General features: G+C 49.8%; 1 pseudogene; it reads right to left on the bottom strand.

Annotated features, from left to right (window-relative positions):
- The window catches only part of LOC118382390 (TRAF2 and NCK-interacting protein kinase-like), a 69,160-nt pseudogene that overhangs the window by 27,899 nt on the left and 34,908 nt on the right, over positions 1-6,353 (bottom strand).

The raw sequence follows: 6,353 nt of genomic DNA, 5'->3' as shown, positions 1-6,353 counted from the left end.
TTGGTCTTGCTTTATTGAAACATTCTTAATTCATTTAAAACTCACCCCCCACTCCTAAAATAAATAAAAAATAAAAAATGAATAATAAATAAAAATACACAAAAACCATCTCCTACAACCGTATATCCAAAACATCTTCCCCAGCAATACAGACAGCCCCCCAACACACCATATCTCCTCAAACATCTCCACACATTTGATCATTTTATAGAACTCAAACTCAACCCTAAGGCGCGCAGAGACCATCCCATGAAACAGTAGTAAAGGGTCTGTTATCCCCCCACCTTGACCCTGTTCCTCCTTGTTAGCCAAATAGCTAACTTTGCCTGAGCAAACAGAAAATTCAACAAAACACATTTTTCTTTCTCCTTACTCGAATACCTGTATCCCATTATAAACATCCCAACAGCAAAAACCACCCCCAACCTGTCACACAGACATTCCAACAGAGACATTAATGGCATTAACCTGGTGCACACAGAAAACACATGAATTACAGTTTCTTTCATTTGACAGAAAGGACACCCTGCCCAATTCCCAGATCAACCCGTGCCAACCAGCTGTTAGTGGCCAGGGCTCCATGAAGAACCCTCCACTGGAGGTCCCCTGACCTCTTTGGTACTGGGGGTTTGTAGAGCGCCCTCCATCTAAAACCCACCATACTCTCCGCCCCCCACATACCCCCTGCCACTGATGTGCCTTCACTCCTGTTAGGCTTCTAATGCTCCTCACCTTAACGCAGAGGTTGTAGAGGGCTTTACCTCCCACCCCTCAAACTCCCCAGGCTCGGAGTGTTAAAATCTAACAAGTCCTCCAGACCCCCTTGCCAGTCTCCAGTCTCTGCCGTCACCTGCAGTGGCGGGAACATTGGTGGCCCCTCTCCCTTTGGCCTCTCAAACACCCCCCTTACCGGCTCAGACAGTGCCTCCTGGACCTCCTCCAGGAATCTCTCCAGCAGCCTAAGAGACGTTATTCCTGTTTGTTGCGCCAAGACCTCCGGGGTTTTCCACCCCTCTTCTCCCAGCAGTCTCAGGTCACCCAGCCTTTGTAAACCCCCTGCCATCAGTTGCCTCTGCAGGGTGGCCGACTGAACCGATCTCAAAGGGATGGCTGGGTTGTGGAAGATGGGCTCCTCCCACACCCACTGCCCAGGCTCCACACCCCCTTCTCGTGTGGGCCTTAGCAGCTGCCAGGCCCTCAGCACCGCAGAGTAAAACTCTGAGAGACCTGCTGTACTCAGCCTCTCCAGCTTCATGAGGAACAGCTGCCGGTCCAACCCTAATCCGCCAGCTCTCCTCAGCAGCGCGCATGCTGGTTCCCTCCAGCCAACATCAGTGTGGTACAGCAGTCTCTGCACCGCCTTTAGTCTGAAAGCAGCCATCCTGCTCTCCAGTTCCACCAGGCCCTGTCCTCCTTCGTGGACGGTCATGTACAAAACTGCTGCCTTCAACCAGTGATGTCCCGACCAAAAAAAGTCCACCAGCTTGCGTTGCAGGTCTGCAAGCAGACCGGCGGGGGGGTTGAGGACAGCCAGTTTATGCCACAAGGAAGATGCCACCAGGTTGTTGATTATCAGCACCCTCCCTCTATATGACACTTGGGACAGGAGCCACCTCCACCTGGCCAGTCTTGACACCACTGCCTGTGTCAGCCCCTCCCAGTTCTTGCTGACCCACCTCTCCGAGCCCAGGTACACCCCCAACACTTTAAGCCCTTCACAACCCCACTGCAAACCCCCTGGAAGCAGAGGAGGAGCCCTATCCCCCCATGCCCCACATAACAGAGCTTTGCTCTTTCCCCAGTTTACCTTAGCTGATGAAGCTCCCTCATACACCTTCAGACTGGTCTCTAGTTCCTGCATATCTTTGCCCATCCCTGACCATCACAGAAACATCATCTGCATATGCTGAGACTGCAATTCCTGTCACCACATCCATGCCTGTCCAGCACACTCCCCGCAGTCTCCTGCGTAGCAGTCCTAAAAAAGGCTCAATGGCTAGTGTGTACAGCTGCCCAGATAGAGGGCATCCTTGTCTAATGCCCCGTCTCACCCAGACTGGCCTACTGAGCCCCCTCCCACCTTAACCATACATGACGCCCCCAGCGTACAACAGCTTCACACAGGTCACAAAACTCTTCCCAAACCCAAACACAGACATCACATTAAACAGATACTCATGATCCACTCTATCAAAAGCCTTCTCTTGATCTAAAGAGACCAGTCCAAAGTTCACATTAGAACCTCTCGACAAGTCCAACATGTCCCTAATCAAGAACAAGTTGTCCGTGATTGAGCGTCCCGGTACACAATATGTCTGGTCCTTGTATGTGTATTATAGAGTCCAGATGGGACTTCAGTCTGTTAGAGAGGACCTTGGCAAAAATCTTGTAGTCCGCACAGAGTAATGCCACAGGCCTCCAGTTCTTAAGTTCACACAAGTCCCCTTTTTTGGGCAGGAGAGTCAGAGCCGCCCGACGGCAGCTCATCGGCAACTCTCCTACCCCGACGCATTCACGCAACACGCAAAAGAAATCCTGTCCAATTGTTCCCCAGAATTTTTTGTAAAATTCCACTGGAAGTCCATCGACCCCGGGTGCACGACCGGGGGACATCTGGGTTACTGCCTCTGCCAGTTCATGTGACAACTGAGGAATGTCCATTTCATCCCTCTGTGCCCGAGAGAGCTTAGGGAGTCCTGCGAACAAGACCTGAGCACACATAGGATCACACATTTCTGCCCTATACAATTCAGTATAAAACTCCACAGTCCGCTCCCGCATCTCCCCCACCACAGAGGTCACCCGCCCATCAGACAGCCGTAGACAATGCATACCCTTGGCTTCACTGCTCTGTCTTTCCAAACCAAAGAAGAAGGAGCTGGGAGCATCCATCTCCTTGAGCATGGAGAACCTAGCTCTTACAAGTGCTCCCTTTGCTTTAACCTGGAAAAAACTGCCCAGGTCCCTACGTAATTCGGCTAAGTTAGCCTGGAGGCCTACATTGCCTTGCCCCACCATCTCTACCTCCATCTCACTAATACACCGCTCTAGTTCCCCCAATACTCTCCTAGCCTCTGAGGATGAGAGAGCTGTGTACTGTTGACAGAAAAGCCGAATTTGCACTTTCCCCACATCCCACCATTGACTCAGAGACTCATACTCCTCTCTTCGCTGCCCCCATCTTTCCCAAAAAGTCTGGAAACCTGAGCAAAAAGTGGCATCTTGTAAGAGTTTTACATTGAACTTCCAATAAGATGCCTGCCGGGGTCCTGGTGAAATAGACAGCTGAGCCATGGTTATGTGGTGATCCGAAAACCCCACTGGGAGAATGGTAGCACCCAGCAGCCTATTGCTCTGATTCCTGGACATGTAAAAACGATCAAGTCGAGCTGCACTCACCCTAGCCCCAAAAACCTTCACCCACGTATACTGTCTTGTGTTTGGATGTTTAGTTCTCCAAACATCCACTAGGTCAAACTGATTAAAGATGTCCCTTAACACTCCCACTGACACTGAATGAGGCTCTTCCCCATTTCTGTCTTTTGTAAAATCCATTGTACAGTTCCAGTCACCTCCGATCACCAGCGTCTCCTCGGGCGCTACTTGTGAGAGTTCCTGTCTAAGACTCCCAAATAGAACCCCTCTTTCTCTCCCTGTGTTAGGTGCATACACATTTATAAAGACAAAACACATGTTGTTAATTTCTGCTTTAACAAGAAGCAACCTACCCCTACACACCTCCTTTGAGGAGCAAATTTTTACAGCCAGACCCGGTGCAAAAAGGACTGCCACCCCTGCACTAAGATTTGTCCCATGGCTCAACACACTTGCCCCTTTCCACCAGATCCCCCAATCAACTTCATTCACCACATCACTATGCGTCTCCTGCAGAAACAACACCTGTACTTGTTTATGTTTTACATATTCACTCAACACACTCCTCTTTCCCGCATCTCTGGCGCCATTTATATTGAGCGAGCCTACCCGAAGAGTCTCCATAAGAAGTGGGAGAAAAGCCAGCAGAGAAATAGACCAATAGCAAAGCTCAAAAAGCCCCAGTGTCAGTAAGAAATTAAACATTTAAACAGTGTCTGAAGGTAAACCTTTACGCACTGTTGTGACCCACTTCCTCAACCTAAACCGTTTATTGGGTGAGAGGACACCATGCCCCTCATTTCTCATAGCATGTTGTACTGATCTTACAAACTTTCTAGGATCAGGAAAAAAGCCTCAAGATTAACTTTTTCCCCTTAGTCTCATTCAGGAACCTTGTCAGTTCTCTCAACGTGTACTTAGACCCCTCTGGTTGACTGGCTGTCAGCTCCGGGCCAATTGAAGAGGAGTCTGAAAAAAATACCTCCTCATCCTCTTCCTCAGACTCACTTTCCTCCTCTTCTCTATCTCCCACCCTGACCACCTGCCCTTTCTCTCTGGTTAGGGCCTCACCCACAGCAACAGGCAACATTTCCATGGTGCCTTTGTCCACACCCTTTTCTTTTTCCTCTTGACACCCTCCTCCTCCTCCCCCCTAATCTCTTACACTTCCCCACTATACTCTCCTCATCCACTAGAATAACCTGACTAGACGCAGTATCATCTGCACCACCCTCCATAGCATGACTAGGGCCAGCCTCAGCTACACCACCCTCCATAGCATGACTAGGGCCAGCCTCAGCTACAACACCCTCCATAGCATGACTAGGGCCAGCCTCAGCTACAACACCCTCCATAGCATGACTAGGGCCAGCCTCAGCTGCACCACCCTCCATAGCATGACTAGGGCCAGCCTCAGCTACAACACCCTCCATAGCATGACTAGGGCCAGCCTCAGCTACAACACCCTCCATAGCATGACTAGGGCCAGCCTCAGCTACAACACCCTCCATAGCATGACTAGGGCCAGCCTCAGCTATACCACCCTCCATAGCATGACTAGGGCCAGCCTCAGCTATACCACCCTCCATAGCATGTCTAGGCCCAGCCTCAGCTACCCCACCATCTCTAGCCTGACTAGACCCAGCCTCTGCTGTCTGCATCTCCTTACCCCCTGCATTTTCACCTCGATTTCCCCCCCTTGCGCTCGTACCCTCCCCTTGTCTATGGCCTTTATGTGGGCACGCAAAGCTCTTGTGCCCCAAATCACCACATTCAAAACACCGTAGACTATCTGTGCTGGCAAAACCTGCATAGAGCCCTTCCCCATGCCTCACTTTAAAATGCACATTTAGCTGTTGCTCATTATTGTTCAGAAACATAAACACTTGCCTCCTGAATGAAACAACGTGCTTCACGGCATCTGCCTGAAAACCTGCTGACAGTACACGGAAACCGCTAGCAAACTTACCAAAACGACTCAGCTCTTTCCTAATTTGATAATCCGTAATAAACGGAGGCAAATTTGCCACTACAACTCTTGTTGAAGGGGTAGAGAGAGGTGAAATTGACACCAACACATCCCTTACAAATATTCCGCTAGCAATTAGCCTACCGACCAAATTAGCCCTTTTCATGAACACAACCACAGCCTTGTTCATTCTAGAAGCAGAATGTATAAACTCAGCTCCTACCTGTTCACCGACCGCGAGCAGAACCTCCTCCACCTTAACTCCGTTCTCAGGAACACACCTGAAACCATGCTGAATCGACAGCGTCTCCTGCGCACTAGGCTGAGAAGCCATTGCGCACACTAGACCTTGCAACCCCCCGGAACGTTACTCTGTCCTCTTCCACCCTAACTTTGAAAAAGAAACTTTGGATACCGCTAAAAACAAATATTGCATTAACCCTCCACCATAGAAAATAACATGTAAAGAAAAGAATAGAATCAAGAAAGTTAGTTAGGATAGAGCTTTCCACACCAAACACTCAAACTCCAAAACACCCAGCATGCACCGAGAGAGAGAGAGAGAGACAGAGAGAGACACAGAGAGAGACAGAGAGAGAGAGAGAGAGACAGAGAGAGAGACAGAGAGAGAGAGAGAGAGAGAGAGAGAGAGAGAGAGAGAGAGAGAGAGAGAGAGAGAGAGAGACAGAGAGAGAGAGAGAGAGAGAGAGAGAGAGAGAGAGAGAGAGAGACAGAGAGAGAGAGAGAGAGAGAGAGAGAGAGAGAGAGAGAGAGAGAGAGAGAGAGAGAGAGAGAGAGAGAGAGAGAGAGAGAGAGAGAGAGAGAGAGAGAGGACAAGTGAGAGCACTGAGTCAGGAGGAAATAAATACATGCAGGGACAAAACACATACTGTGAAGCAGAGTATTCTGGGTACCTTAAAGTCGTAGGTGGCCTCAGGGTTCTCGTCACAGGCTATGACCTCAGGAGCCATCCAATAGGGAGTCCCGATGAAGGTGTTCCTCTTCCCCA

Source organism: Oncorhynchus keta, chromosome 30 (assembly GCF_023373465.1).
Source record: "Oncorhynchus keta strain PuntledgeMale-10-30-2019 chromosome 30, Oket_V2, whole genome shotgun sequence".
Lineage (NCBI taxonomy): Eukaryota > Metazoa > Chordata > Actinopteri > Salmoniformes > Salmonidae > Oncorhynchus > Oncorhynchus keta.
This window is presented reverse-complemented; position numbering and strand designations above follow the sequence as displayed.